This window comes from Tamandua tetradactyla, chromosome 21 (assembly GCF_023851605.1).
Source record: "Tamandua tetradactyla isolate mTamTet1 chromosome 21, mTamTet1.pri, whole genome shotgun sequence".
In the NCBI taxonomy this organism is placed as follows: domain Eukaryota; kingdom Metazoa; phylum Chordata; class Mammalia; order Pilosa; family Myrmecophagidae; genus Tamandua; species Tamandua tetradactyla.
Window position 1 is genome coordinate 18212621 of NC_135347.1, and position 26771 is coordinate 18239391.

Consider the following 26771-nt stretch of genomic DNA (forward strand, 5'->3'; position numbering starts at 1 on the left):
AAAATGCGAATAATCATACTCAGTTCTTAAGAAATTGTGACACATAGAAAGTTCTAGGTAAGATAACATCTCCATATTATACAAATATGATAATTAAGCACATTACTGTACATAGAGTAACTAATGACAATGGAATGACTATTATTACTTTATTAGAACTACCATTCATTTACATAAAAACCCATCTTTGAATTATACAATCTAGGAATAAGGCCTTGGAGAATGTTAAGATTCACAAGTGCTTGACATGGGTAAGACTTATTAGAGGAGGGAGGGAAAGCTAAGGGATTTGCTTTATAGAATTTAAATCTGTCATCTTTAATGTCTAAGCTGCTCAATAATACGTTAATTATAATGTAGAATTGGATCTTGTTTTGGATTAACAGCAATATCAAAGTGATTTTTCTTCATTCTTCCTTTTCTACCTATGTTAAATGAAGAAATTACTGCACAGATGTGATTTTAAAATACTTTACTTTTCAAAGATGAGACTTCATGATCTATGCTTAGGTCTAAATAAATAATGAAACTATCTCAGCCTCAGTAACCTGCTTTATTCAAAATTAGAATGGAAAATTCCTGGCAGAAAATTCTCAGGAACCAAGAATACCAAGTCCAACTTCACCTAATCAAGAAACATTAGTCTCTAATGATTTTTAAGATCACATTGACACTTTGTGAACTGACCATTGCTTCTCCAAGACCTGGCCTCAATGAGGGCACTCATCAATTGCATAGAAAATAAAACCTTTCATGATAATCCCAACAATTTGGAACGGATAAAAACTGCAACCAGGTCTGAGCTTCAACTTACAACTAGTATATCTGAATAGAGGATTGCTAATGTCAAGAGAAGAATAAACTACAGGAGAATGTTTGTATGATTTTAGAAAACTCCAATATCACTTTTGTCTGGGCAAAGTCTGTTCTGGAGTTGATGAGATTGTACATAGATACTTGCTATTCCCTGAGACTTGATAGAAGTCCAGAGACGGTTCAGATGTAGGCACACGTTGAACAGAAGGGAGGGACTGCACACCTAATAGTGTCTATTTTGAGTGTGTGCATATGAAAGGTATAGCAAAATCCTCTGTTGAAAGAGGTGGGACCTAAGTAATGGGATTCAAGAACAACCCAAACTTGACTTCTATGCTATGGGCGTAGGAGTGGCAGCTGACAGAGAACATAAAAATGAATACTAAGCTAAGGCTGATGAGCACACATAAGCAGTAGCACATAGCTTCACAGTTGTTTTATATTTTTCAGTGGTGCTCAATGCTCTAGTAATTGAAGGAATGAATTCAGAAGGATGAAGCCGAGGCTGGATCTTGCAGAATGGTGGGTAAAAGAACAGGGGGACACAGAATTAAGCGCTGATGGCAAAAGAAGTTGAAGTGAAGCACTCTGGAATATAGACTGGAGATAGAAGGAAATAACATGACAGACGCTTGAAGTTGTGGGACAAAAAGAAAGCAAAGATTAAGGGAGACAGATCCAGTGTTCATTCCACTCGACTTCTGTAGTGTTTTTCTCAACATCATGTGGTTGTGCTCTAAAATTATTTTATGTAAGTCTCCTGGGTTTTTCTTTTCCCAATGAACACCAAGAATCAATCCCCTCAATTAATTTAGAGTATTGACCAGATAAGCCAAGTAATTTTCAATAAGTATGTGGTAGTTTTAATGTACTTGAAATAATTACTTCAGCTAACATTCAATCTTCCCTGTCAACATTAAAGCATAATTATAGTGCCAAAACAATTCAGGAGTAACAATTTTGTACAATAAAAACACTCAATATGTATGAAATTTTTACAAGGGAAACAATTTTTAGCAAAACAATGTGCTCATTCATTCTTTGCAGTGATGGAATAGTTTATACAATTTGGGTTACAGAAACTATATGGCCAGAGGCTATATTGTGGTGATACATGTTGAAAATTATTTCTAAGTTATGGTATCCCTCCAAGAGAAATTGTATTCATTGTTTTGTAAAGGCAAAATGAATTTGCCTCAAAACTTTTCATAGTGACAATAAAAGAGATTCACTCAGGAAACCTCAAATAATGGAGGATTATTATAATAGTTCATGAGGGAAGGAAGATTCAGACCCCGGCCCCATGTGGGCATTGTGGAAACAAGTGGCAAGTTGTACAGCTTGATTTTGTGGAGACTGACTTATGGTTCAGGAACTGAAAGGTTATTCTCAGTCCCGTACAGCACTTGCTACCTAGTTATCTCATTGCACTGCAGCAGCAAAGGTTCATTAATTCCTCATTTTCTATTACTAACCATCTCATTCTATTTTGTATGTTTTTCTGCTTCCTCTTACTCACAACTTCTGCTGTCTCAGGGGCTCTGCACACATGGCTCACTGCCTGTTTTTCTCTGTTGTTATCTGTTGCTGCTGCTTCCTTTCTACCCCAAATGCTTACTCTCTCTCTCAAGCTCTCTTGCTCTCTCTCTCTGTGTTCTAGCTCTAGCTCTGTCTTTTAATTTATCTAGCTAGCTAGTACCACATTCAGATTGCCCTAAGAGATTCTTCCTCTTGGTTCCAAGATCATTATTGTTTCATATTAGCATACTTCCTCCTCAGGCTACTTCACAGGGTCTTATAATCTAGAGGTTGGTTGTTATTGCATCAGCCACCACCACACACATTGTATCCACCACACACGCATACGCAAATCCTGAACCCAATCAGCAAGGTGGCAGAATTTATGCATATTGGCATAGCGACTTTTATGAAAAATACTCCTTGGAAGGGAAGCTGTGATAAAAACTCCATAGAAGAGAACCATGGGCATAGCTGGCATTTTAGGCTTCTTCTATGTTCTAGTTTGCTAGATGCTGGAATGCAAAACACCAGAGATGGATTGGCTTTCAGTAAAAGGGGATTTATTTAGTTGACATACAGTTCTTCAGAAGAAAGGCAGTCTTCCTGTTTCGGCCGGCGAGCCTCTCCTGTGGAGTTAGTCCAGACCCTCCATCGGAATTGTAGGCTTCACAGCCTACTCTGTGGATTTTGGACTCTGCGTTCCCGCGGTCACGTGAGACACCTTTATAAATTTTATATTTGTGAGTGTTCCCTGTAGATTCTGTTTCTCTAGAGAACCCTAACTAATACAGGCAGCTAACTTTCAACTGAGGTTCTTTCTTACATGGGAAGGCACAGGGCGATCTCTGCTGGCCTTCTCTCCAGGCCTCTGGGTTCCACATCTTTCCCTAGGGTGATTCCTTTCTGCATCTCCAAAGGCCTGGGCTAAATTGCAAGTACTGAGATGAGGTATGCTGAGCTGCTTGGACTGTGCTACATTGAGCGCTCTCATTTAAGCACCAGATAATTAAATCAAACATCATTCATTGTAGCAGGCACGCCTCCTAGCTGACTGCAGATGTGAATCAACAAAAGATGAGGTTCACATGCCATTGGCCCATGTCCACAGCAATAGAAGTAGGCATCTTCACCTAGCCAAGTTGACACCTGAATCTAACTACCACATACTAAAAGTAGAATCATAGAATTGCAAATGAATATATAGCCTTTTCCAGTCACTTACATTTAGAATAAGGAGATTGGCCTAAATGAAGTAGAAGATAAATTAGGAGGTGGAATGACTTAAGTTGAGACTAGTAGGAAAGTGTCATGTTTTAAAATGCCTTTAACATATAGACATAGGAGTTCAGATTTCATTACATAGTCAATAAAGTGGCATTAAAGCATTTTGACAGTAAATTAATGAAAGTAGAATTTAAGAAAGTTCAACCCAGCAGTGGTACAAAAGATGGAGATGAGGGAGGGAGCCTGAGGAGAGGGAAGTCATTTGTGGGCAATAATAGCAGGAGTTTGGTCTGGATTTCCCTCAGGGAACAGAAAGAAAGGAAAAGATACAATAGGTATCTTATAGGGAAAAAAAAAACAGGACTTGCTATAAATTGAATATGGGTGAAAGAAGGGACCAGAAGTTCAAAGAAGGCTTCTTAGAGGGGAACATTATCAAAATTGAGACCTGTGGGCTAAATAGAAATGATCTAATCAGATAAGGGTGAAAAAAGAGAAGGGCTCAATTCCAGGCCAAAACGAAATACTAAGCAATTTTTGTCTGATTAACCAACATAATTGAGGAGAAAGTTTTGATTTTGTTTCAAGCATCACATTGCCAGCCCTTTTCTGGCAGCTGTAGATACAACCATAAATGGGATATGCCTGTGGCTTCTCCTTGCAGAGATAACACACAGGGGGGAAGGCAGGTAAACAGTTATAGTAAGTATGGAAAATATTCCGAATGGGAGAAGGACTTGAAATGATGGCACATAGGAGAAGTTAACACACTCATGGATGTCATAGAAGGAAAATTTTAGTCATTTTCTTGTAGATAAATAAGAGTTACTTAAAGAAGTGAGGGAAGATTCCTTCTCCAGGCAAAAGGAAAGCCATGTGTAAATGTCCCGAGGCAAATGAGAGTATGGAACTATTGAGAGTTTGTGAAGCAGGAGGAAAAGGCATCTCCATGCTCATCCCAAAATGGAAAGCAGCATTTATACCTTAGGTAACTGAATAAATGATTTTTAAAAAAAAAGAGAGAGAGAGCTGTTTTGTTAAAAAGATGAACTTTTCAAATAAATATTGCATTTTCCTCTACCTGGTATTCATTTACTCATGGAACTTGTTTCCGTGAAAATTTTTATAAATGTATAATATATACATAATCAGACATGTTTCCAAATTATCCCTAAAATCTTTTTTTTTTTTAGCATGGACAGGCTCCAGGAATCAAGCCTGGGTCTCTGGCATGGCAGGTGAGAATTCTGCTACTGAGCCACCATTGCACTGGTCCCTGAAATCTTTTTTTAAGTTCTTTATGTGTCCATAGTACTTCTAAGCATACAAATAACTTTTACTCAATTATCTAAATTCCATTTAATAAAACTTTCACTTCTCCTTTAGTTATTCTAAAAATTCTTGTTAAAACTTGCTACCTTGAGAGTGACAATTTTCCTAATTAAAAATCAGTAAGGTTATTTGAAAAGCAGAATGTACTTCTATAAAGTTTAAACCTTTATAATAGGAAAACATTCGTTGATTGTTTTAGTCAATATGCTTTTACATAATGCCAGGTAACTTCCAGGCAAGATCTCTTCAAGTTTATTAGTTACTTTTAAGAGCCATCTGCAAGAAATGTTAGGATTGTTATTCTATAATAATTGAATAACCTGATGATGGGACGTAATAAAGTTAGCGATTTGTTCCATCTTAGAAGAGATTCAGCACTAAAATTGGCCTAGAATAAATAATGTCTGACTTTCCAGTTGTTTAACCCTGAATGAAGAATGAAGAGGTGTAAAATTGTATTTTGGGGTATTTTAAGCTGAATTTAATAGTCAGAAACATGAGTTTTTAAAAAAGATTAATTAGTTTTAATTATCTTATATGCAACCTTGAAAAGACATCAAAATTTGCCAGCCCACAATTTTTAAATAGACTTTTCCAAGTAACAAATTCCCAAGCACAGTCTGTTCCCTCTCCTCCAGCCAAAAGCCATACCAAGGCTGGCTCTCCTTGGAGGTCTAGGCAAGCCCAAGTCTTAGGGCTCACAGAAAGCATGATCTCTGGGGTTAGTCCCACACAAGCAGCCTGTTACCTAAAACAGACCCATCTATCCCACTCACATAAGTTGAGAGCAGACCTGTGAGCCAGTCTACCAGTCAGATCACCCCGTGAGAGGGTGTCAGAAGGACTTGTCAAAAACCATGAGAGAAGAACTCTGTCTTTGGGTTTTTAAAAAATGCCAAATTTTAAGACTGGAGCCAGAAGCATTTGGGACTAGAAGGCCTGAATTAAAGCTTAGTATTCTTTCCATGTTGGATCAACAGCCCCAAGGTTAAGTTACAACCAGATTGATCCCTAAGGCTGGTAGTAATAACCATATTTACTGAATAATTCACTCCCCCACCATTAACACTTGATAAGAACTTATTTCTCTCTTGCTTCTTTTCTGTACCCCTTCTTAAAGCTCCTGATTTGGTGTGACAATTTGAAGACAGAAGTGTAAATCCATTAGCCCTCATGGAAGAGAGCTGGAAACAGTCTTTCTTTGCCATATGCTCACCAGTCTTCCTGGTGGACAGTTCCACATACTTTTGAAATCACATAAATTTCCTGCTTCCTCCCTGTGTAGAGATACTCGGGGAAAGCACCCACCATGGTCATAAGTTGTCAAGGCTGTGCAGTCAGAAGTAGCAGAACTCATCCATAAGAATAGTTGGGTGTGTGCATTCTTTGATCCAAAGTGGCAAGGCCTGACTTAGAGGCCTTCCTTCCTTCTTTCCTTCTTTTACTTCCCCAACTTTTTATTTTGAAAAGTTTCACACATACTGAAAGGAGGAAAGAGTAAACTCATATACCCTTCACCTAGATTGATTAGTCGTTAAGATTTTGTCACATTTTCTTTTCTCAAATAAACACATTATTTATTCACTCAATTTTGGTTAAAGCATTTGAGAGCTATTGTAGGCCTTTTAATACCAATCCTTTTATCCCCAAATACTACCGTATATATCTCTTCTAAAAAAGGTCAAATCCTATATAAACACAGTACAATTATCATGGTCATGAAATTTAATATGTATATCATACTATTATCAAATGTACAGTTTATGTTCTAAGTTCAATTGTCCCAATAAGGCCCTTTCTGGCTTTTTTTTAAGTCCAGGGTCCAATGAAGGGCAGACATTACATTTAGTTTTCATGTATCTTTAGTCTCCTTTTTCTCTAGCACAATTACCCAGTCTTGTGTGTGTACATATGGTGCTGTCTTTATAAAATATTGGCATTTTTTTAAGGAATCCAGTTCAGTTGTTTTTGCAGATTGTTCCTTAATTTTGACTTGTCTGATTGTTTCCTCATGGTTGTTTTCAGGATATAAGTTTCATGCCAGGAGTACTATAGATGACTTTGTTTCCTTTTCAGTGCACTAATCATGATATCTGTTTTTCCCATTATGGGAATATTAATTTTGCTAATTTGGTTCAGGTACTGTCTGCCAGGTTTATCTACTGGAAAGGTATCTTATTTTCACTTGTAACTTTTAAATAATACAAATAGTCTTCCCAATAAAACTTCATCCAATGGTTTTAGCATCCATTGATGATTCTTGCATGAATCAATTATTACTCTGAAATTGCAAAATGAATGTTTTTCTTACTATTATCCCTTCTATATTTCTTAGTTGGTTTTCTATTTTAAGTAAAAGATTTCTCCTCTCCTTTCTCCTCTCTCTCTTTTCTTTCCTTCTTTTCTCCTTCCTTTCATCCCTCCCTCCCTTCCTACCTTCCTTCTTTTTCTCCATCTCCCTTCCTTTTCGGACTAATGGGTACTTTATTATTATTATTACTCAATAGTAAGTTATTAATTCACTTTTATCATTAATCATTTTCATGCTCAAGCTGCCCCCAATTTGTTCAGTGACAGTCCCATTAGTTTTGAGTACTACCTTAATTTCCAACGCAAAAATATGTTCTATGCTCATATTGTACGGCCCCTTCTCAGCTTGGGTATAAAGGCTTTTTTCGAAAGACTTTGGTTTCATGAATGAGTCATGATATTTAGAAACCATGATCTGAGTGAATGTGCTCCATGCTATTAGGATGTCGTTGCTTCTCAGCTCTTTGAATGAACAGAGCAAGGAAATATATAATTTATTTTCAAATAATGAGTTCGTACTGATACAATTAATTCTAATCCAAAGCACAACTGTTCTTCTCTCCTTTCCCTATTACATGTTTGCATCTCCTTTCACCTATGAAATGCCTACTCTCCCAAAATATTAATACATTTATTTTCTTAATCCTATATATATATATATATACAAGTTTCAGATTTTCTAATAACACCACTGTCAAATACAAATCTACTTACTAAATATCATAAATTTTTACAATTTTTTTGTATCTTTATCCTTAGAATGTAATTCAATGAGGGTATACAGTAAGATCGCTGTTTCCAAAAGTTTCTTGAATTCTTTTTATTATTTTGTGTGTGATTATGTAATTTATTTATTATGTAGTTTGGTTCATTTCTTCTGTTTGTATAAAGTTTCATATGCCTCCCATCCTTAATTATTTAACCTCATGTTTTAATATATAAAACATTAACATGGCTCAAAATTCAAAACTATGTAAAATGGTACAATTAGTGAAATCCTGTCCCATTTTCTATGCCTTTGATTTTCTTCCTACTCAGTTCCTATAATAATAGATTTCATTAGTTTGATTATTTTTCCTCTGTTTCTTTAGGAGATATGTACATACATTATATTTTGTACTCTTCTCAATTAACAATGTACCTCAAAAATCACTCCACTTCAGTTAATAGAGGTCTTCCTTAATGTTTTTTTTATCACTACATAATACACCAATATGTGGCTGAATCATAATCTATCCAACCTATTTCCATGTGTGGATGATTAGATTGATTCCAATTCTTAGCTACTACACGTGTGATGAATAATCTCATGCAAATTTTTTTCTGTAGTTTTGTAGGTAAATCTTTAGGATAAAATTCTAAACATTAGATTGCTGGGTTGAAGAATAAATGTAGTCTTTGCTCCCACTACATGAGTTGTAGAATTTTGCATCCTCATCAGCAATGACTGAGAATACCTGCAGCCTCTGTGTTGTCAAGCTGCTAAATTTTTTGCCAACTTCTTAGGTGAAAAATGGTACCTCAAAATAAATTACATTGATCTTATCATGAGTCAAGTTGAATATTTTTTCTGTTTAAGAGTTATTTGTATATGCCTGTTGTGTACTAGCTTATCATATTATATGCCCCTTTTCTATGTCTATTTTTTGCCTACATTTTTAAGAATTCTTTACATATTAGGAATAGCAGTTCTTTGCCTGTACTATGTGATGCAAGTGTTGTCTCATAATTTGCACTTGCCCATTTTACTGCTGATGTTTTTCTGATGGACAAACAAAAATGTCTTATTGTTTAATAAAGTCCAAATGTGTCAATTGCTTCCTCTAATGCATCTGGATATGAGTCATAGTTAGGAAGATTTCCCTACATTCAGGTTACAAAAGAATTTGCTTATTTTTCTTTTCCTTTTTTAGACTTAATTTTCTTTTATTTGTTTGAATCATAATTGGGATATCAGTTTGTATCCTGAAAAGTCAACTAAAATTCAGTGACTAAATGATGGCAATTTGGAATAAATGTCATGGAACTGTTGAAATACAAGATTTTATTATGTTTTCTTTTTATCATTTTATGGTTTCATTTTATTTTTAACATTTAGGTCTTTGATCTATTTGCAGCGTATTCTTATATATGATCTGAATATGGTATCTTTTTCCAAATGGCTATCCAATTTTTCCAGAGGCATTTATTAAATCTATTACCCCAATATTTTGAGAGGGAACCATCATGATATACTGCATTGCCATATGTATTCAATTCCTGGATTTTCTATTCTATTACACTGGTCTGATTATTTCAGTACTGATACCACACTGTTTTAATTCTAGAGGCTTTTGTCTAAATCTCTGATGGAATATTCCTTCCTTCATTCCTCTTCTTGTGGATTCCATAGCAACTTTGGAATCAACTTCTTGGTTCTAGGAAAAAAGAGATTACTTGTTTTATTGGGCTTGCATTAAATTAATAAATTAATCTATGGATAACTGGCATCTTGATGATTTTTATTCATCTTATCAAGAACAAGGAATATCTTTCTATTTGCTCAAGTCTACTTTTTTTACTCAAAAGAGCCCACTCATATATTGAGTTTATTTCTGCATATTTTATCTTTTCTGTCTACATATGATTTTTGATCATCCCTGCCCCTTTTCCAATTTCAGCACCAATCTCTGTGAGGGACACAGCACAAAATGTCACTGAACATATCCACTGGGAAAAATAACTGATTAGATAATACATCCGGGGGCTTTTTAAATAATAGGACTATCAATTAGGCTGAACACTCCTGTTCTGTGACAATCATAAATATTAATAGGCATTTAAAATGCAACCTTGTCTATCCTACTTGCATCAACACAAATGCCCTGAGCAATAAAAGATAAACTTAACAACTGCTACAAGGTGAGAGTCTCAACCGTTAATATATTGTCAAAATGAGCACATAAAAAGAAACAGATAAAAGGATCAGGAAATAAGCTGATTGTAAAAAAGTTACAGAATTTAGACATAGCAATTTTGTTTTCTAGTGAATGTACATTTTGGATGAAACAATCAATTGTTTTCTCTGACTCTGTTTTTATTTATATAAACAAATATATTTAAGATGTAAATATATTTATTTATATCTCTGAATTAATTTTCTTTTGGTAAAGTCCCTCTTTTCTATCTAAAGCTTCTCGTTTGGCAGTATATTAGGGTTCTCCAGAAATACAGAAATGACTGGAGATTATGTATAATAATTATATATAATTATAATTTATGGATATATAAAATGGTTATATGCAATTCTTAAGAGATTTATTATAGGAACTGGCTCACATGACCATGGAGGTTGGCAAATCCAAATTCTGCAGGGCAAGACTCAAGCTGGAAACTCTGAGGGAGGTGACAATGAGTTCCTTAGGAGAAGCTGACTGGTTGGAGTAGACAGAGAAATTCTTCTTTTTGACTGCTCCAACTGATTGTGTGGGGATACTCCTCTCATTGTTGAAGGCAACCTCCCTTGTTTGCAGATACAACCAGTCATAGATGCTATCAACTGGCAATGATTTCAATCCACCTATGAAATGTCCTCATAGCAGCATTCAGGCTAGTGCTTGCTTGACCAAAAAACTGAACACTATAACCTAGTCAAGTTAACACATACTCTCATAACTTTAACCAGTTCCTATCCAGATAAAATAAAATCCCTATTGCTAGACCTTATCCAAGCGATAGCATCTTCCTCTGAACTCTGGCCCTACAGCTGCTATCAGTGGCACTTATTAATTTACACTGGCTTGCTCCACCATTGTATCAAACTCACCTTGTCCAAAACCAGATTTATTGTATTTTCTGACATCCCAATTTTTTCTTTGGTGAAACCATTCCCCCAGGTTTTGAATTTTCCAATTCTTAGTTACTTCCAGCCAACCAGGCAACATATTCTGTAACTCTTCTCTCATATAGTTTCTTGCTTCTGTTCTTTCAACTTCGCTATTGCCATAGTCTGACCCATTGTTGCTCAAAGAATCATCTAGGGGCGGGGCCAAGATGGCAGCTTAGTAAGGTACGTGCCTCTTAGTTCCTCCTCCAAAGCAACTACTAGGTGAACTGAAACAGTGCAGAACAGCTCCCGGGGCTACGGCAGGGAATGGACACACAGCGTACCCCAGTCTGGACTGGCGAGTCTGACTGCGAGACTCGGCTGCGGGGAGATCCCCGAGCGGCGCACGATTTCCCAAGCAGCGGCAGCTGCAGCGGTCGGAGCTACTCCCTCCCTCCTTCCCGGGCCGGCTGAGAGTCTCAGAGAGGCAAGTTTCACAAGCCTTGGTGGCCGGCGCCCCTCTTTTGTGGGCGGCTTCCTGGTCCGGCTAGGAGTCTCGGATCAGAGGGCTACCCAAGCCGCAGTGGCCCTCCCCCGCAGGCGGCTTCCTGGTCCAGTGGGGAATTCCCCAGGCCGTGGCGGCCAGTGACCGACGCCCCTCCCCCGTGGGCGACTTCCTCGTCCGGTGGCGAATTCCCCGGGCCCGCTGCGGCCGGTGACCAGCCACAGGGTCCCCCTCAAGCCGCGGTGGCTGACGCCCCCACCACGCGCAGCCCCCCGAACCAACGGAGAGAATTGGATCGGAAATCCCCAGGCTGCGGAGATCGGTGACCGGGGGGATCCCTTCCAAACACGTGAGGCAAACGTGTGCCACGAACGCCACCTACTGGGCAGGATAAGAAAAACAGAACCCAGGGATTTCACAGAAAAATCTTACAACCTTGTTGGGTCCGACACCCAGGGAAATCTGACTAAATGCCCAGACACCAGCAGCAGAAGATAACGGTCCACGCTCAGAAGATTGAGAATATGGCCCAGTCAAAGGAACAAACCAATAGTTCAAATGAGATACAAGAGCTGAGACAACTAATGCTGAATATACGAACAGAAATGGAAAAACTCTTCAAAAATGAAATCAATAAATTGAGGGAGGACATGAAGAAGACATGGGCTGAACATAAAGAAGAAATAGAAAAACTGAAAAAACAAATCACAGAACTTATGGAAGTGAAGGATAAAGTAGAAAAGATGGAAAAAACAATGGATACCTACAATGATAGATTTAAAGAGACAGAAGATAGAATTAGTGATTTGGAGGATGGAACATCTGAATTCCAAAAAGAAACAGAAACTATCGGGAAAAGAATGGAAAAACTTGAGCAGGGGATCAGGGAACTCAAGGACAATATGAACCACACAAATATATGTGTTGTGGGTGTCCCAGAAGGAGAAGAGAAGGGAAAAGGAGGAGAAAAACTAATGGAAGAAATTATCACTGAAAATTTCCCAACTCTTATGAAAGACCTAAAATTACAGATCCAAGAAGTGCAGCACACCCCAAAGAGATTAGACCCAAATAGGCATTCTCCAAGACACTTACTAGTTAGAATGTCAGAGGTCAAAGAGAAAGAGAGGATCTTGAAAGCAGCAAGAGAAAAACAATCTGTCACATACAAGGGAAACCCAATAAGACTATGTGTAGATTTCTCAGCAGAAACCATGGAAGCTAGAAGACAGTGGGATGATATATTTAAATTACTAAAAGAGAAAAACTGCCAACCAAGACTCCTATATCCAGCAAAATTATCCTTCAAAAATGAGGGAGAAATTAAAACATTTTCAGACAAAAAGTCACTGAGAGAATTTGTGACCAAGAGACCAGCTCTGCAAGAAATACTAAAGGGAGCACTAGAGTCAGATACAAAAAGACAGAAGAGAGAGGTATGGAGAAGAGTGTAGAAAGAAGGAAAATCAGATATGATATATATAATACAAAAGGCAAAATGTTAGAGGAAAATATTATCCAAACAGTAATAACACTAAATATTAATGGACTGAATTCCCCAATCAAAAGACATAGATTGGCAGAATGGATTAAAAAACAGGATCCTTCTATATGCTGTCTACAGGAAACACATCTTAGACCCAAAGATAAACATAGGTTGAAAGTGAAAGGTTGGGAAAAGATATTTCATGCAAATAACAACCAGAAAAGAGCAGGAGTGGCTATACTAATATCCAACAAATTAGACTTCAAATGTAAAACAGTTAAAAGAGACAAAGAAGGACACTATATACTAATAAAAGGAACAATTAAACAAGAAGACATAACAATCATAAATATTTACGCACCGAACCAGAATGCCCCAAAATACATGAGGAATACACTGCAAACACTGAAAAGGGAAATCGACTCATATACCATAATAGTTGGAGACTTCAATTCACCACTCTCATCAATGGACAGAACATCTAGACAGAGGATCAATAAAGAAATAGAGAATCTGATATTACTATAAGTGAGCTAGACTTAACAGACATTTATAGGACATTACATCCCACAACAGCAGGATACACCTTTTTCTCAAGTGCTCATGGATCATTCTCAAAGATAGACCATATGCTGGGTCACAAAGCAAGTCTTAACAAATTTAAAAAGATTGGAATCATACACAACACTTTCTCAGATCATAAAGGAATGAAGTTGGAAATCAATAATAGGCGGAGTGCCAGAAAATTCACAAATACGTGGAGGCTCAACAACACACTCCTAAACAATGAGTGGGTCAAAGAAGAAATTGCAAGAGAAATTAACAAATACCTCGAGGCGAATGAAAATGAAAACACAACATATCAAAACTTATGGGATGCAGCAAAGGCAGTGCTAAGAGGGAAATTTATTGCCCTAAATGCCTATATCAGAAAAGAAGAAAAGGCAAAAATGCAGGAATTAACTGTCCACTTGGAAGAACTGGAGAAAGAACAACAAACTAATCCCAAAGCAAGCAAAAGGAAAGAAATAACAAAGATTAGAGCAGAAATAAATGAAATTGAAAACATGAAAACAATAGAGAAAATCAATAAGGACAGAAGTTGGTTCTATGAGAAAATCAATAAGATTGATGGGCCCTTAGCAAGATTGACAAAAAGAAGAAGAGAGAGGATGCAAACAAGATCAGAAATGGAAGAGGAGACATAACTACTGACCTCACAGAAATAAAGGAGGTAATAACAGGATACTATGAACAACTTTACGCTAATAAATACAACAATTTAGAGGAAATGGACGGGTTCCTGGAAAGACATGAACAACCAACTTTGACTCAAGAAGACATAGATGACCTCAACAAACCAATCACAAGTAAAGAAATTGAATTAGTTATTCAAAAGCTTCCTAAAAAGAAAAGTCCAGGACCAGACGGCTTCACATGTGAATTCTATCAAACATTCCAGAAAGAATTAGTACCAACTCTCCTCAAACTCTTCAAAAAAATTGAAGCGGAGGGAAAACTACCTAATTCATTCTATGAAGCCAACATCACCCTCATACCAAAACCAGGCAAAGATATTACAAAAAAAGAAAACTACAGGCCAATCTCTCTAATGAATATAGATGCAAAAATCCTCAATAAAATTCTAGCAAATAGTATCCAACAACACATTAAAAGAATTATACATCATGACCAAGTAGGATTCATCCCAGGTATGCAAGGATGGTTCAACATAAGAAAATCAATTAATGTAATACACCATATCAACAAATCAAAGCAGAAAAATCACATGATCATCTCAATTGATGCAGAGAAGGCATTCGACAAGATTCAACATCCTTTCCTGTTGAAAACACTTCAAAGGATAGGAATACAAGGGAACTTCCTTAAAATGATAGAGGGAATATATGGAAAACCCACAGCTAATATCATCCTCAATGGGAAAAAATTGAAAACTTTCCCCCTAAGATCAGGAACAAGACAAGGATGTCCACTATCACCACTATTATTCAACATTGTGTTGGAGGTTCTAGCCAGAGCAATTAGACAAGAAAAAGAAATACAAGACATCAAAATTGGAAAGGAGGAAGTAAAACTATCACTGTTTGCAGACGATATGATACTATATGTCGAAAACCCGGAAAAATCCACAACAAAACTACTAGAGCTAATAAATGAGTACAGCAAAGTAGCAGGTTACAAGATCAACATTCAAAAATCTGTAGCATTTCTATACACTAGCAATGAACAAGTGGAGGGGAAAATCAAGAAACGAATCCCATTTACAATTGCAACTAAAAGAATAAAATACCTAGGAATAAATTTAACTAAAGAGACAAAAAACCTATGTAAAGAAAGCTACAAAAAACTGCTAAAAGAAATCACAGAAGACCTAAATAGATGGAAGGGCATACCGTGCTCATGGATTGGAAGACTAAATATAGTTAAGATGTCAATCCTACCTAAATTGATTTACAGATTCAATGCAATACCAATCAAAATCCCAACAACTTATTTTTCAGAAATAGAAAAACCAATAAGCAAATTTATCTGGAAGGGCAGGGTGCCCCGAATTGCTAAAAACATCTTGAGGGAATAAAACGAAGCTGGAGGTCTTGCACTGCCTGACTTTAAGGCATATTATGAAGCCACAGTGGTCAAAACAGCATGGTATTGGCATAAAGATAGATATATCGACCAATGGAATCGAATAGAGTGCTCAGATATAGACCCTCTCATCTATGGACATTTGATCTTTGATAAGGCAGTCAAGCCAACTCACCTGGGACAGAACAGTCTCTTCAATAAATGGTGCCTAGAGAACTGGATATCCATATGCAAAAGAATGAAAGAAGACCCATATCTCACACCCTACACAAAAGTTAACTCAAAATGGATCAAAGATCTAAACATTAGGTCTAAGACCATAAAACAGTTAGAGGAAAATGTAGGGAGATATCTTATGAATCTTACAATTGGAGGCAGTTTTATGGACCTTAAACCTAAAGCAAGAGCACTGAAGAAGGAAATAAATAAATGGGAACTCCTCAAAATTAAACACTTTTGTGCATCAAACAACTTCATCAAGAAAGTAGAAAGACAACCTACAGAATGGGAGACAATATTTGGAAATGACATATCAGATAAAGGTCTAGTATCCAGAATTTATAAAGAGATTGTTCAACTCAACAACAAAAAGACAGACAACCCAATTACAAAATGGGAAAAAGACTTGAATAGACACCTCTCAGAGGAGGAAATACAAATGGCCAAAAGGCACATGAAGAGATGCTCAATGTCCCTGGCCATTAGAGAAATGCAAATCAAAACCACAATGAGATATCATCTCACACCCACCAGAATGGCCATTATCAACAAAACAGAAAATGACAAGTTCTGGAGAGGATGCGGTGAAAGAGGCACACTTATCCACTGTTGGTGGGAATGTCAAATGGTGCAACCACTGTGGAAGGCAGTTTGGCGGTTCCTCAAAAAGCTGAATATAGAATTGCCATACGATCCAGCAATACCATTGCTGGGAATCTACTCAAAGGAATTAAGGGCAAAAATTCAAACGGACATTTGCACACCAATGTTTATAGCAGCATTATTTACAATTGCAAAGAGATGGAAACAGCCAAAATGTCCATCAACAGACGAGTGGCTAAACAAACTGTGGTATATACATACGATGGAATATTATGCAGTTTTAAGACAGGATAAAATTATGAAGCATGTAATAACATGGATGGACCTAGAGAACATTATGCTCAGTGAGTCTAGCCAAAAACTAAAAGACAAATACTGTATGGTCCCAATGATGTGAATCGACATTCGAGAATAAACTTGGAATATGTCATTGGTAACAGAGTTCAGCAGGAGTTAGAAACAGGGTAAGATAATGGGTAACTGGAGCTGATGGGATACAGACTGTGCAACGGGACTAGATACAAAAACTCAAAAATGGACAGCACAATAATACCTAATTGTAAAGTAATCATGTTAAAACACTGAATGAAGCTGCATCCGAGCTATAGGTTTTTGTTTTGTTTTGTTTTGTTTTGTTTTGTTCTTACTATTATTACTTTTATTTTTTTTCTCTATATTAACATTCTATATCTTTTTCGGTTGTGTTGCTAGTTCTTCTAAACCGACGCAAATGCACTAAGAAACGATGATCATGCATCTATGTGATGATGTTAAGAATTACTGATTGCATATGTAGAATGGTATGATTTCTAAATGTTGGGTTAATTTCTTTTTTTTTCCGTTAATTAATAAAAAAAAAAAAAGAATCATCTAGGGAGCCCATAGTCCATGGAACTCTGTTAAATACTTTGCAGGTGTTTTTGCATTTTTAGGGAAGAACATTATGAAATGATTTTTATATGCTTTTAGTAAATCTGAAATGTAAAATTCTAATTTTCAAAAAATGTGAGATATATTTAATAACCTTTGTCCTCCTATGTGTGCCTGAAATGGTCAGTTTGCTCAGCTAACATTCAGGTAGCATGGTAAAGTTCATCTTAGCTGACATTTTTCATTCCATTAATTTATTAATTTTTGCATTTGTTTAATTGAATTAAAAAAATACTTTGCTAGTCTAGGCCTTTGCCATCTCTTGCCTGGAGCTCTACTGTAACATGCTCACTATATTTCCTGCCTCCCATCTCTCAGTTCAATTATGTCTCCCCCATAAGGCATCAGTTTTTCAAAAAGTTCTGTGATCTCCAATGTTTTCAAGAATAGACTGCACTCTAAAGTCCTTCACAGTTTGAGGGTCACCTGCTTAGTCATTCGCCTACTTCATTGCCCAAGATAAATTGCCCATCCAAATAGTGTGGATTTGACGCATCCTTCAGGTTTTTTTGTTCATTGTGCTTTGCCTTAATACCATCTCATTTCAATTTACTCTCAATTAACATCTTGTTTTTCCAAAGTTCTATTCAAAATCTTCTTCATTAAGCCTTTCCTGACCACTCCAGACAGCAATGATGCCTTCTCTTAATTGCTTACAGTAGTAGTTCTTAATCAGAGGTACATAAGCATCAGAATCCTTTGTTTTAAGTTTTAATTTTAATAAGCATATTTGCCTGGGCCCTCTGCTTAGAGAGTGTGATTCCATACCTCTAAAATCTAAAATCTGGGAATCTGATTTATCCAAGCTCCACTGGTGATCAGAAGAGATGATGCAATTTGCAAGATCCAGAGCAAAATGAAAATACAAAACCCTTTGTTTAAAAAGAAGGGAAAAAAATTACTATTAATAGTATGAAAATTTAAAGGTTTCCCTCACTTTCAATTTGTCATGGAATTTCCTACTTGCTATTTAAAGGATTACAAAGAAAAATTAAAAGTGTAAATTATTAGCATGAATTTTATTGTTCATCTTCATATTGTGCAATGCTAGTTTTAAATGCAAACCTAAGGGTATTTAACTTATATGTGAAATTACTGAAATTGTGTAATTTGTATTTCATGGCTCATCTATGCATACGTATTTTGTTTTCACCAGAACAATGGAAATGCTGTGCCAAATCTACTCAACTGTTTTTATTTCACTCTTTGATGTGCACACATTCTACCAGCACTCTCTACCTTGTGCTTACTCATGAATAAGGAATGACTGAAAACAGAAGACATGAGGAGGCTCATTTCTCTCCCTCTTTCCTTCTGTGTCATCATAAGGAATTATAATCTTCCTTTTATAATCTTCAGGTCCAATTATAATCTTCAGGTCAAAGTATCCAAGTTAGATCAATGTAAATGGTGATGAATACAGGTAAGAAAAGACATGATAGGATTCTTTGGTCACTTGTTTCTTAGAACACTATTACCTTCTTTCTGCATTCAAAGCAAGTTTTGAACAAAAAGTGTAGACTTTCCAGGCTGTCAGCATCCCCACATACACAGTCATACTCACTTTGTATCTTAATGAAGTCCCATCGATCATGGAGCGTCCAGAATTCTGTGTTCTTGGGGCATCAAGCTGCACATCCACAAAGCTGGCCCTGCCAGTTATGCTAACATGAACCCTGATTAACAACTGCTAACTTACAGCAAATATTGCTTGAATCACTGACCCTGAACTCTAATAAACAAGCAATAAAAATGCCAATAATCTTTCTGCATGCTTATTACTTTTCAAATTATATTAAAGTAAAAATAAAATTCCATTACTGCAATTTCTAAGGAAATGAGAAAATTCTTTCACTGGTTTTCATTATGTATATCTTTACTCCAGGGAAGTGGACCATTGACTAGGGCTTGGAAATGTATTAGTTACAACTAATTTCCCAAGTAATTAACATCACCCCTTATTGTTTTCAGAGCTTGTGAACCCAGAAGTAAGTGACTACGACTTCTGGGAACTTCAAAATCAGAAATATCTGATACTAAGCACAAGCGTTTTATCTTTATTGGGAATACAAAGCCAATCTCAGACTTTCCCACAAATATTTGTACATGAAATTCAGCAACACATTAGAACATTGGCAGAAGAAGCAGCAAGGCTGTAACAGAAAAATAAAACAAAAAAGAAAGGTTTAAAAGGAATAGCATTCTGATAAGGTACACGGGTGGTTTAGTGGTAGGATGCCACAGCCTTCCATGCAGAAGACCCAGGTTCGATTCCTGGACCATGCACCCCACCCCACTACCCTCAAAATAAGGAATAATTGTCTGCAATCAACTGTCTTAAGGCAAAAGCTCTTCTTCAATGAGATAATTCCACATGTGATTTAATAATGATAATACCAAATTTCCAAGGGAATGTTAAAAAATATAAACTGTGCTCTATTGACAAAGTTATGGTATTACATAATTCCTTTCCAGAAATTTCAAACTCAATTTCTAGAAAATTTGGGGCTGAAATGATTTAATTTCTCATTTCTATATGATCTTATATGAACAGAAGTTTTCTTTGATGATATTCATTAAATTAAGTTTGACCTGTCTTCCCAAATCCAACTCTGACAAAAGAAAAAATATATCATCTTCACATCACCAGCCCAATTATAATCTTCAGGTCAAAGTATCCAAGTTAGATCATTAAAATTAAGGAGAAAACTGGATAAAGTCTCAAATAATAGTGATGTGTTACAGCTCCAAAATAAATGATTTCTCTGCTATTTGCAGACATAGTTTTTCTTATCAGTTTTTACTCCGTACTGTATTTTCTCCTCATTTTTGTTCTCCTCTTAGCTAATTTCTACTTCCCTTCCACCCTAAATGGGCTCTATTGAGTTGTCTAAAATCTACCTCATGCTATTACATTCCTTTTACTAAGAAAACTAATTTTTCAAAAGCGGATATAAATCCCATTCTCATCAGGTCCTTTGCAGTTGGGTGGCTATTCTGACTTGTGTAGGCTGCTACCAGCTCTCATTTCAATTATCTTATTTAGTGGACTCATTTCATTTGAATAAAACTGGCACAATTTCAGACTCATTTAACATCTGAGACTCAGAAGCACATCAGTTCTGCCCTGCTTGCTTTCCTAGTTTAGCTGCAGAGACTAAGAGCTCCAACAAGATTATCAACTTTATATTTAGTATCAGAAAGTGTATATTTAAGTGAGGGACTCCATAAATTCAAGGATTGGTATGCACAGCATGGTACCTGTAAGGTCTGTGCTCCTGCTCAGTCTTCCTTTCTCTAAATTCTAGCGTATGTAAGAATTATCCTAAAATTTTGACTTATTTAAAGGATAATAACCAGGGTGGTATTCCTCCATCATAATTTTGGGCTGTAAGCAAAAATGGAACAGCAAGAAAATAAAGTGCCACAGTATAATTATAAGCTATGAGCTTTATAGCCTTTTATCTCTAGCACTTGCAGAGTGAACATATTAGGTTCACAATAAATAAACATTTGTTGAATGGGTGAATTGATGAATTTCAATTTTCTTCTCTAACCGGTCACACATTCTATGTGGATTTGCCACAATGCATTTTCTTCCTTTTATTTTTTGGACACTGCGATTGCATTTTCTTGCTTCTTTACTGCACACTATGTCACTCCCCAAACACCACCATTCTTCTTAGCAGGATAGGATCCATTCTTCAAATTTTCTTTCTATGACTAAATTTTAAAGCAGGGATGAAAAATTCCCAAGTACAATTTAGCTCTTACTTACTTGTTTGAAAGTTGTGAAATGGTTTCATGTGAGGTCTCTGCAACAAAATTTTAAGCTTTTTAGAGCACAGAAATTTTTGTATAAAATAAATCCTTATATGAACTACAGATCTTATCAAAATATTAGACAATTAATAAGTGGTCATTATATTACTAATGTTTGAATAAGTTAAGTGAGTCATCTGTTGACAGGTATTCACTCATTTGCCAAAGTTTTACTGAGCTAGACACCATTATAGGCTTCGAGAGGCACTTCTTTCATAATATTTGCCCTTTGCCATGACTGTCTTTGTAAATGCTGTTTTACGATATGGTACAAAATAAGAACTGTGTGAAGGAACACAAGACCTGAGATTACTTTTGGTTCTGCTTTCTTAACTCAGTGACTTTGAGATATCAGTTAATATGTGTTTGTGTTAGGTAAAATAATTACCCCTAAAAGATATCCGTGACCTAATCTTCAGAACCTGTGAATATGTAACCTTACACGGCAAAAGAAAGTCTGCAGATGTGATTAAGTCCATGAGTTTAAAATGGGAAGATTATACTAGATTATCTAGGTGGGCTGAAGGCAATCACAAGGGTCCTTGGAAGAAGGAAGCAGAAGAATCAGAAAAGGAGATGTGAAAATGGAAAGACGGAAGCAGGTGTGTGTGTGTGTGCACACGTGCGCGTGAGAGAAAGAGAGAGAGAGAAAGATTTGAAGATACTATCCTGATGGCTTTGAAGATGGGAGAAGGGGCCACAAGCCAGGAAATGCAGGCAGCCTCTACAAGCTGTAAAACACAAGGAAACAGATTCTCCCCTAGAACCTCTAGAAGGAATGCAAAGCTGCTGACCCTTTAGCCCAATGAGAAAACTCTTCTGGACTTCTAACCTCCCAAACTGTAAGAGAATAAATTTGTGTTGTTTTAAGCCACTAATTTGTAGTAATTTGTATTGGCAGTAATAGGAAACTAATACAATGGTTAAGAATTCAAGCTTTCCAAAAGACCCAGTTTTGTCTCAGTCTTTCTATCTACAAAATGAGGATAATCAAAGTATATACATATCTACTAAGACATTTGCTTAGCTATGCTTGAATATTAATAAATGCTTATTTACTCTCTATATTGTATGTTTTCTATTGACTTTTAAATGTAGATTACATCTGCCCTGTATATTATATCTGCCCAATTAATTGGCTTGGAAGAATTAGGTAAATTTTACCAGAACAATATACTCTCAAAGTACATTTTAATGCCTTAATAATTATTTATACAAATACAAGTGGCTAAATTTCAGGGATACAAAGATCAATTTTCAATTCAAATATAAGTTGTGTAAAAGAAAATTTACCTCCTTTATAGTTTGGACAAATTAAATGCTTTTTAAAAAATCATAGACTATACAGTGAATGTGACGCCAAAATTAAAAGGCTGTTTCAAACAAATGCAGAAAACATTGATGTCAAAGGATTTGGTTCAGAATAATTCAGATTGATATTCTATACAGCTTTAATTTGCCAAATAAAGGCCAAGTTTCCACTACATTCTGCTGTGTGGAGCTTTCTTTTAAAGCAGAGTCAGCAAAATCATCTTGTACTTTCCTAGAGGAATCAGCAGTCTCAAGAATACAGCTAGGACAATCTGCTTCTTGGTCACTGACATCGTCATTTTATTTATTTTTGAGTATTATGTAGTAATGATCCATCTGTGCTTCCTCATCTATTCATTCAGAGTGAAAAGATAAAAAGAGAACAAAATAGAGGCACAACATAAGAAAAATCAATGCCTCAGTTTTAAGCCATTAAAACGCAACTTCAATTAAAGACAACTTCCAGGTCTTAAATGGCCTTAAGACATGGAACTTTTTATATTACACTTTTATATTTAGTTCTCAGGGAAACGCTTATTACAGCCACTTATTAATCTCCTTTCATTTATTAAAATGATTGCTTTGGATTGCATTTTGTTTGACTTCAGAAATTTTTTACTATAGGCATTTACCCATCAATTTTCCATAGCATTCACTGTATTCAAAGCACTGTTCTAAGGAGCAAAGAAGCTTAGTAAAACCTAATACTTCTCCAAGGTGAAAAAAAAGGTAATCTAGTTAGGAAAAGCCCATATTTTATTTGACTTCATAGCACCCACTTAACTGAGTGGTATGGAGTGATCTGTCATTAGGCATGTCTGGTTATAAGGTTTAATCAGTACAAGTGATCCCCCCTCTTCCAGAGGTCTATGTGAATTCTTTGCACTTGGAATGTTCAACTTTGAAGAGCCAGAATATTCGAAATAACAAAGAACCACAAACTAATAAGAAATGCCACAGGAAAGGAATTTTCACTTCCTAATGTGGTTTTAATATGTGGCATTATTGCATCATTTTAACCAATTGTCAACCACATTACAAATGACATGTAAAAAGCTAAGTCATGGTTGAATGACCCACAGAAATTAATTCTGTTTGTTCATTTCATTCAACCAATCTCTTCCTATTTTTCTCATTTCCCCTCCTTTGTCTGTTCTGTCTTCTCTTTTCTTTCTCTTATATTCAGATCCTGAAAGATGGCCAAAATATCTACAGGTTCTGCAACAACCAGCCATTTTCCTTTTCAGTGTGGCAAATATTCTTATAAGCAGAGTCTGGGGAAAGCAATGTCATCTTGCCCACTGTCCATATAGTCCCTATAAGAAGAGAATCCCTCAGTTGTTATCTAGCTAACTAAGAACATACCCTTTTCTGGGAAATTGGGAACTTTTTTTTTATTATTTGCCTAAGTTTAAGCTACATGATAAATAGCCTTTTTTTTTTTTTGGCTTTAATTTTAAGTTGCTGGTACCATCTATGTATCTATCTATCTACATATAGATAGATAGATAGATAGATAGATAGATAGATAGATAGATAGATAGATCTACAATATATCTAGTAAACTTGTTCCAAAATCATCTTAAAGTTAGGTTGGTGACTATTTAACTATGGTCTACCTCATTCTAGAAAGGATATTTAAGACAGCCTGTCAGTCTCTAAATAAAACAATACTAATTAAAAAATCAACAACTTGACTAAGAAAGCAAGACTGTCAGGGTATGGGTTAGTATAAGTGCATATTATTATAGAAATTTGGCCATAGAATGAGTTCTAAGTTTTTAATTAGATGTGAATTTTTTGTTGTCTATCAGAAAATAATATTTTTGTTCCCCTACAAGCAGCTTCATAACACTCAGATCTAAAAAAAAATTAGCTATGTGATAATATTAGCATGATAATAAGCTTATAATTATATAGTGTTTGTATCATTCTATGCATTTTTCCAAGAACTTTTCTCATTTAATCCTTACAACAACCCTACAAAGTTGGAACTATTTTATCCCCATTTTAAAAATCTGCAAGCAAAAAAAAAATCTGCAAGCAGAGTCAGAGAGCAAACAAGTTCAACAGAGCAGGAGATTCAAAACATGGCCCAGTTAAGCAGCTCTTTAGTGATTTGGCTTAATCAGAAATAGCAGCATAATACCTAAAGGAATGAATAAACAACATACTAAATGTTTAAGCTGAAGTGAGATCATGCTATAAACTATTTAATAGTCTTCTATACCTACTTAATAAGCCCTGAACAACTTCCCACGACAGTGAAGAACTAGATCCTTGTTTTAATGACTTCTTTAATCCTGATCCAATCTTGTGGGGCTAGACCTATTGTTTAGTGTGAGAGACCTTTGTTTAGGTTGTTTCCATGGAGATAAAATCCACTCAATTGTAGGTGCAACCTTTTAATTAGATGGAGCTGTGACTCCACCCATTTAAGGTGTGTCTTGATTAGTTTACTGGAGTCCTTTAAAAGGGGAAAGATTTCGGAGACAGTTCAGAGTTGACAGAGCCAACAGGAGAACCAGACATTTGGAGATGCAGAAAGAAAACATCCCCAGGGAAGCTGCTTGAAACCAAAAGCCAAGGGACCAGCAGAAGCCAGCCATGTGCCTTCCCAGCTGAGAGAGGTGTTTTGGACCCATCAGCCTTTCTTGAATCAAGGTATCTTTCCATGGATGACTTAGTTTGGACATTTTTATAGCCTTAGAACTCTGAACCTGTAACATAATAAATTCCGTTTGAAAAAGTAGCACATTTCTGGTATATTGCATTCTGGCAGCATTAACAAACTAATACAAAAATTGAATTTACCAAAATTTAATTACTTTTGTATATTGTACATTTAATGTTTCAAGCTTCTTATAATTTTAAAAACTGCTAGGATGAACATTCATGAACAGATATCTGTGTATATATTTCTTCAGATTATTTTCCTGAGATAAATCTTGAGAAGAGGAATTGCAGGACCAAAATTAATACAAAATATTTTAAGTTCCTGCAGAAAGTTTAATTAAATTTTCCACATTTGCCAGCAGGTTATGGGAGTTCTTATTTTTCCAACCTTCATGATATCACTGGATTTTATCATATTTTTGTCTTTGCCAATTCAGTAAAAATCTGTTTGTGTTTCTTTACAAGTAAAATTGAAAACTTTTCATGCACATTGGTTATATGTAGTTGTCATTTTATGGATTAACTATGTCCTTTGTTCATTTTTCTATTTATATGCTCTTCATTTTATTACTTATGAACCCTTTCTAGAAAAAGCACAATATGTAACATATATTGCAAATCTTATACCAAGTGTGCTATTGCCTTTAAATTTTGCTTATATATTTCCCCTGTACATAAATTTATTTTATTTGTAAGTGTTAGATCCATCAGTCTTGTCCTTTATGGCTTCTGAGCTTTTTGTCTTTAATAGGAAGCCAATTATAGCCCTAAAATCTTATAAATATATGCCTATTTATTTCTTAGTAATTTCATGGTGAACTCGTGGTTTATCTCAAGAATGGTCTCTTGCCATTAAGGAAGGTCAATGACAGAATTCTTCTTAAAATGACAGAGAAGCTACAACCACATTCTAAGCATCATGTGAGCAAGGATGGAGGTCTCTATGGGCTCAGTCCATGGTAGAAGATCTATAGACTATTTATTAAAAGAATGATTATCAGTGAACTGTGGCATATCTCTGCCTGGAGCTCACAGGCTTTTCATATAAAACTCAGGCTTAAAAAACTCGGATCAAGAGTTTGTCAAAGATAAATCTGTCACACCAAAATGTATACGCAACACCTAGTTAACTAATGATTTTTTTCTTTTCTATTGGAGAAGTAGCAGATTGCGCCTTAAAGAAAGATTTGAACCTCCACTCTGTCTCAATCTATGTGGAATCACACCTGTCACAGACAATGGATGTTAAAGTGAAAACTTCCACATAACTTGTTAAATTTGACATTGTGAGAAAACAAAATCAATTTTTTCCTCAACATGTTTGATACATTTTTCTGATATTTACATACAGGAAAAAAGGTATCGGTTGGATATGTACAATTTTGAAATACATGACATCACCCAGATATCATCTATGCCGTCCTGTTCTTTGGGATTCAAATGAGATTAATTCAAATGCCATTCCACGTAAAGTGAATGCCTGGCCTTCTCAGTCTTTCCAGGAATTTTGAGTCTGTGGAAGACTGACTTATGTACTTTCCAGTGATTTCTTACTTCAAGCTCCTGCTTGAAATTTGATTTTTATGGACACTCACTGTCCAATG

General features: G+C 35.9%; 1 long non-coding RNA gene and 1 pseudogene across 1 annotated transcript; both read right to left on the bottom strand.

Annotated features, from left to right (window-relative positions):
* The window catches only part of LOC143665162 (actin-related protein 2/3 complex subunit 2 pseudogene), a 109218-nt pseudogene extending 103014 nt beyond the window's left edge, over positions 1–6204 (bottom strand).
* Positions 6205–19342: 13138 nt separating this feature from the next.
* Positions 19343–24804, bottom strand: LOC143665405 (uncharacterized). The gene is made up of 3 exons (XR_013166939.1): positions 24726–24804; positions 21137–21173; positions 19343–19511 (listed from the first exon to the last, which is right to left on the bottom strand). It is a non-coding gene; the product is annotated as an uncharacterized LOC143665405 (long non-coding RNA).
* Positions 24805–26771: the final 1967 nt, after the last annotated feature.